Source organism: Onychostoma macrolepis, chromosome 20 (assembly GCF_012432095.1).
Source record: "Onychostoma macrolepis isolate SWU-2019 chromosome 20, ASM1243209v1, whole genome shotgun sequence".
Classification (NCBI taxonomy): domain Eukaryota; kingdom Metazoa; phylum Chordata; class Actinopteri; order Cypriniformes; family Cyprinidae; genus Onychostoma; species Onychostoma macrolepis.
Window position 1 is genome coordinate 32,176,789 of NC_081174.1, and position 6,698 is coordinate 32,183,486.

The window sequence follows — 6,698 nt, forward strand, 5'->3', positions numbered from 1 at the left end:
ACCCTGTTAGACCACGTAGCTTTCTTCATGCACCAGCTTTCTTCATGGTAATTCCATGCAACATGGTCAAAGTACTTTATATTTCATCAGGAACAAATGTCCTTTGACCCTTTCCCCATGATTTGTCTTTTCCCCTCCTCTTCCTCTTTGTCTCCCACCACTAGGGTTCATTTTTCACAGCACACATTTTCACAGCATTTTGCACAGCCTGTGCTCCTGTTTATATTATCCAAAGTTTGGTGTGTCATCAGTTTTGCTGCTTAATGTTTACACATGGACAAATTAGTGCTATTTGTGTTCATATTGTGATGCCTAATTATTTGTGTAGGCTTCTTGGTTTTCTGAAAGAGAACATAGTTGAACATGTAAAACGAGGGCATTTTTGTGTAGTTTTGCAGAAAACATTGAGCAAATTGGACCGTGTGAAAACAGGTAAAATGTATTAAATGTTTTGAAAATGAATGGGTTAGGGTTTTAAGAACTGAATGAATGGTTTGGGAAACTGGACCAAATGAATCAGTTACAGTGTGTTAGCGTAGCAAGTGGATCGCTGGTAGTGACTACACCACCCCAAAATAACGGGGAAATAACCAAAGAATCCAGACACACACAAATAAGTTCCACGTAGAAAAGGCAAGAGGCGTGAGTTTGCATTCAATCAAATAATCTTTTATTAAAACTAAAATAATCAAGCAACAATAAACTTAAAACCAATAAGCAACACCATTAAACTGTCTTGTAAAATTGTAACAGAAGAATTAACGATCATTGCAGGGGCTGAAGCTTCCTTTATGAAGAACAGGCCAGTAGGGCGGTGCACAAAAAAAGAAAAGAAAAATATCCCACCAATCAGAATCACATTCACAAAATTCACTGCAAATAATGACCAAAAATAGTGACACAGCAATAATGACAACCCTCGTTAAAGTGAATTCTGTACAACCCAAAACCAGCCCACTTCTGAGAAACACAAAACAAAACAAAAACAAAAAAACACACACAATTGAAAACAAACCAAACACCAATGTAAATTGGCAAAAATAAATAAAGATGAAAAAAAAACACACATTCAGAGTCAATTACACAAACAAATCTAACAAAACCAAACCAAGAAAACACCACTCATAATACTCAAATAAACAAGAAAACCAATTTATAAACAAAAGATACAAATTGAAAACAAACAAAAAACAAACAAACAAAACAAAAAAAATTATACTGCCACAATAACACAAAGATCACACAAACTCAGTACTGATCACAGATCATAAAGTTTCAAAAAAGACTGAGATCACTAATACCGCATAAATCACTCTAATTAATAGAGACTGTTGCAAAGACAGTCAAAATCACAAGACTGAGGGCTGGTGACAGTAACAACAAAATCAAAAAGAGAGAGCTGCGTTAAGGTGACTGCTCACGCTCAGTCTGCCTCAACGCATACAACGAGGACCCCTATATTTAGATGAAGTAACACTCACAACCACACACACCAAAGTCATATAGTAGCTCCTTTGGTTGGTATATTAACAGCTGGTGCTTTTTTTATTTTTTTTATTTTTTATTAGAACTACAACAAAGAAAAATATACAATTATATCAAGACATCCAAATAAAAAAATATGAATGGATATGAAACTTACCAAATAAAATCATAAAATTCAGCATAAAGTTAACAGATGTATTTTTTGATTCAAAATAAAATAAAACATCTTTTGAATTCAAATCACAACTATAACCCGTTTTCTCTTGGACATACAATGATAAGTCTCCCCAAAACTTTTTTGAATGGTAGCATTCATAAAAAAGATGTACCAATTTTTCTGGCTGTTCTGAGCAAAATGAGCATTTTCCATCAATATCCATAAATTTTGACATAAATGTTATGAAGGATTTTCAAATGTAATTCCCTAAGTTTGTTAGAAATACAGAATCGATAAGGGAGCAACCAAGCCTTTTTCCACATAATATCTGTGAAGCAAACATTCCAGAAAAATTTCCCTCTAGGCTTTAGGGATCTATTTTTATAGAATATGTGTCTAATAAATTTATTTGTACAATTTTTACTATTAATGTCAACCCCATTTAGACAAAGTACAGGTTCAGATCGACACAGATAATATATGACAACATATGACTTCTCATCAACATCAGTAGACCTGTGGGGACTTTTTACAATTTACACAAATTGTGTAAACAAATCATTATTGTTTTTACAAGTAAAATCTTGAACAAAAAGAGATAATCCTGGATAAATAAATATAGATACCCCTTCTACTTTGGTCAGTAGAACAATAATAGTCAAATCTCTTTGAAGCCAATTATTAAAGATACTTAGAGCCTTTTTTATTTTAGGGGAGAATTGTAATTAGATCCTCTCTGTTAGATCCTGTGTAATACTTATTCCTAAATATTTGATCTTATTTTTTATTGGGATATTGCACAACATTTTTTCGTTTGGATCATAAAGGCACATTATTTCACATTTCGTAACATTTAGCATTAATCCAGAAGCACCAGAGAATTCATTTACTACTAGTTGCGGGCAACTGTTCTTTATCTCTCTCTCAAAAAAAAAAAAAAAAGAACAGTATCATCCGCAAACTGAGATAATCTAATTTCTTTACTAAAGATGGTTATTCCTTGAACAAGTTGGAGAGTTCAGGATTTTAATGGAAATAAACTCTACAACCTTGACACACTCCTCTACAAAATGAACAGCTGGTGCTCAGACCTGGCTATTATGCTGCCATGACGCACAGATGGGAGCCCTGAAGGCACGCTGCAAGCGCACACACCAACGTCACACTCCGTAATCCACAGCAATGAAAGAAAGGGGGCGGGCTTTCGACCATGACGCACTCCAGGAGGCATAAACAACAGGTTTATATACCATAGTAGAGTGATACCTCATGGCCATATATAATGATGGTGACGTTTCAGACACGGCACAAACCTCACTACATTAGCAATACAGAGAAACACTTGAAGTGACTTACAATTTTCAACATGTTTTTGTTCTATTTCACCTAAGAAATTAGCTCCAAACCAATCCATATTAGAACTGTTCTGCATTCACGAGCAACACACAGCTGTTTTACTAAGTGAATCAGCTGTATTTAAACAAATCGCTTGAATATATGGTTCTGAGACTCACTCATTCTCTTTGCCGCCACCTACTGGCGGTTTTAGTTTCATATTTGATCCCCCCCCATCATATATCTTTGTTTAAAATGTTATATTTAAAACATCAATCTCATAACAGTTTGACCAGAGGTCCAGGTTCAGATGTATGCAGATGATACAGTTATATACTTATGCAAAGACAAAAGAATAAGCTGCTATTCAACTTACTGCTGCATTGAACAAAGTCTCAGATTGGCTCAGATGTCATTCTTGCCTTACTGTTAATGTGACTAAAACTGTGGGAATGTATTTTTCCATCAAGAAAGTTGATGTTGTCCATCAAGAAAGTTGTCCAGGTATTTTAGTTAAAGGAGAGGTAATAAATATTGTTGAGTATTTTAAATATTTGGGTATGATTATGGATTCTAACTTAAAAACAAAATCAAAAACAAAAACAAAAACAAACAACAAAAAAAACACATTAAAAAGGTCTCTAAAAATACTAGAGCAAGCTTGATGATCTTCAGGAATATTAGGCACCAATTACATGTGGCTGCTGCTAAACTTTATGCATACAATGATCCTCCGTCATTTATCTTACTGTGCTAAAAGTATAGAAGTATAGCTATGTTAAAACCATTATACACTATTTATAAACAAGCTGTGAAAATTTTAGCTGAAAAACCAAGGAGTTTCACTGCAATATTATTAAAAATGATAAATTATTGACGTTTGACCAATTTTTATTTTTTATTTTTTTTTGCTGATGTGTGTTTGATGTACAAACTATTTCATGATCTTGCACCACCACCTCTTAAACAATGTGTGACTTTCTGTAAGGACAATATCAGGCAGACTAGGTCATCAGTTAGAGGTGACTGTTCAACTAAATTTAAGAAAACTGTTTTTGGACAATCAGCTTTTTTAGTTAGAGCAGCAGAAAGATGGAATTTAATACCTGTTTATATTAGTGAGTGCACAACATTTAGTATTTTTAAAACTATGCTTAAAGTATGGCTTAAGGAAAATCAAACGTGATCATTGACTTGATATTTTAATTTAAAGGTGCACTAAGTGATTTTTGCCAAACGATGTTGATATTTGAAAGCACCAAAACAAACACGCCCATAGGACAGCAACCCTACTTTGATATTTCCACCCCACACGTATGTGCACAACCCTGGCATAAGCGAAGATGACACACAAGCTAAACAAAAGCCAACAGAGATAAGTTGTGTGAAACAATGCAAAATCAGCGTTACTCACCTATCAAAAAGAAACAATGCAGCCTCGGCGTCCGATTCGAGCCCTTCCTGCTCCTTGAGTTACCTCCACTGCTGGAAAGCTGCTCCAATATTTACGCGGTGTCACGAATCTGGTCTGCACTTCCGTTCATTCACCACCAGAGGTCACTCGCTCACCACATGGACTTTCACGCCACACATCACAATGGACTCATTTCCCATTATTCATTGCACTGATTGCACACACAGCTGTAGGCACTGATCACACAGCATCACTAATCACACACACTATTTAAACCCTGGACTTTGTTTCCCTCATTGCCGAGTATTGTATGCGTTTACCGCTCCCCTAGCCGTAGCTACTCTACAGAGCCCTTGTTAGTAATCCTAGTCTTGCATTACCTGTTCTCTTGTGTTTATTTCTACCCGTGTTTCCTGGATTAACCCTTTCTGTGCTATTCCGTGTTTCTGTTCAGTTCCTGTATTGTCCTGAGTTTTTCACTCCCCTAGTGTTAGCTGCGATACAGAACTTTTGTTGTTTTCTAGTCTGTGTTCCCAGTATTTACCCCTGTCTCCCTGTTCAGACTCTGTCTATTCCCTTGCCTGGATTATAGCTCGTGTACCTGGATTATTTCTCTGCCTAGCCCCTTTAGATACTGTTCGCTGTCGACCGACCTTTGCCTGCCCTAGGATTACTCTTTGTATTGTCCCTGCCATACCTGTTTGCCATTGCTCGACCCTGCCTGTATTTATGACCATGCCTGTAAATAAAAGCTTACATTTGGATCCGCATGTCTCATGCCTCGTCAGCCCCGTTACAGAATACTCGGCCACACAAGGATCCAGCAACTTCTCAGATGGACATTGGTCAGGTATGGACACAATTAGTCTATTGTTTGCCCTTAAACAAGGCCACGGTCATTGGAGAACCATGTTAGAGAGTTTTTAGCTTTCTCTCATTATTCAGATTTACCGGACATAATCCTGATTGAGATTTTTTGTGATGGCATTAATCAGCCTCTGTGATCTCAGCTCAGACGCGAGGGTCCGCGTTCATCACTGAGTTGTTTTTTGGACTATGCTTTATTGACTGTTGGTTCAGTGTTCACTGTAGGTATCGCAGAGGAATGCGACACTGCACGCCCTCATGTAATGGCAGCTACACTAGAGCACGAGCACAAAATGGCGGCCACAACAACACCCCGTCATGTCATTGCTGCCATTCATGATCCAAGTCAAATCATAGTCAATCTACAGGAGTCAAGTCAAGTCACAGGTGATCTTAAAGAGTCAAGACAAATCACAGCTGATCTTCACGAGTCAAGACAAGTCAAAGCTGATCTTCACGAGTCAAGCCAAGTCACAGCTGATATTCATGAGTTAAGTCTAGTCACCGTTGATCGTCACGAGTCAAGGCAAGTCAAAGTTGATCTTAAAGAACCAAGTCAAGTCACAGTTGATGTCAGAGAATCAAGTCAAGTCACAGTTGGTCGTCATCAATCGAGTCAAGTCTCAGCTGACCATCCAGAGTCACTTCACGCCTCAGCTGATCTCCTAAAGTCAAGTCACGTCTACGCTGATCTCTCGGAGTCACAGCAGCACATCTCCGCTGTTCGTCCAGAGTCACAGCAGCACATCTCCGCTGTTCGTCCAGAGTCACAGCAGCACGTCTCCGCTGTTCGTCCAGAGTCACAGCAGCACGTCTCCGCTGTTCGTCCAGAGTCACAGCAGTCACATTACAGCTAGTCATCCAGAGTCACGTCATGAGTCAAGTCACGTCTCTGTTGATCTTCCAGAGTTACAGCCCGTCACGGCTGATCTTCCAGAGTCACAGCCCGTCACGGCTGACCTTCCAGAGTCGGGTCACGTCTCCGCTGACCTTCCAGAGTCACGTCATGTCCGGGCTGACACACCCAGATCATCAAGGTCAGTCTTCCACTATCCCAATTTGATGCCTAGTTTGAGGGATGTACCGCTGGTGTCTACACGCACAGCTGGTATCCCCAAACCAACTCACTCTAACTCTCCTGTTCTTATGCATATTCCCCTGTCCGAGGCACTTCCCCTGATGGGAATCACTTTGTGTCACGTTTGGGCTGTGTACACCACCGCAGAACTGCCCGAGGTGGCGGCACACGCTGCAGAACCTCCAGAAGCGGCGGGGCTCGCCTCAGCCCCTTGTATGGTGGTGGCGCCCTGCAATGTTCTCTCGGTCTGTCGAGTTGCGGTCGAGGAGACTGTTACCGCAGTAGAACTTCCAGAGGTGGCGGCAACCGCTGCAGAACCTCCGGAGGTGTCAGTGGTATCCACTCACCAACTCTCGTCTTGC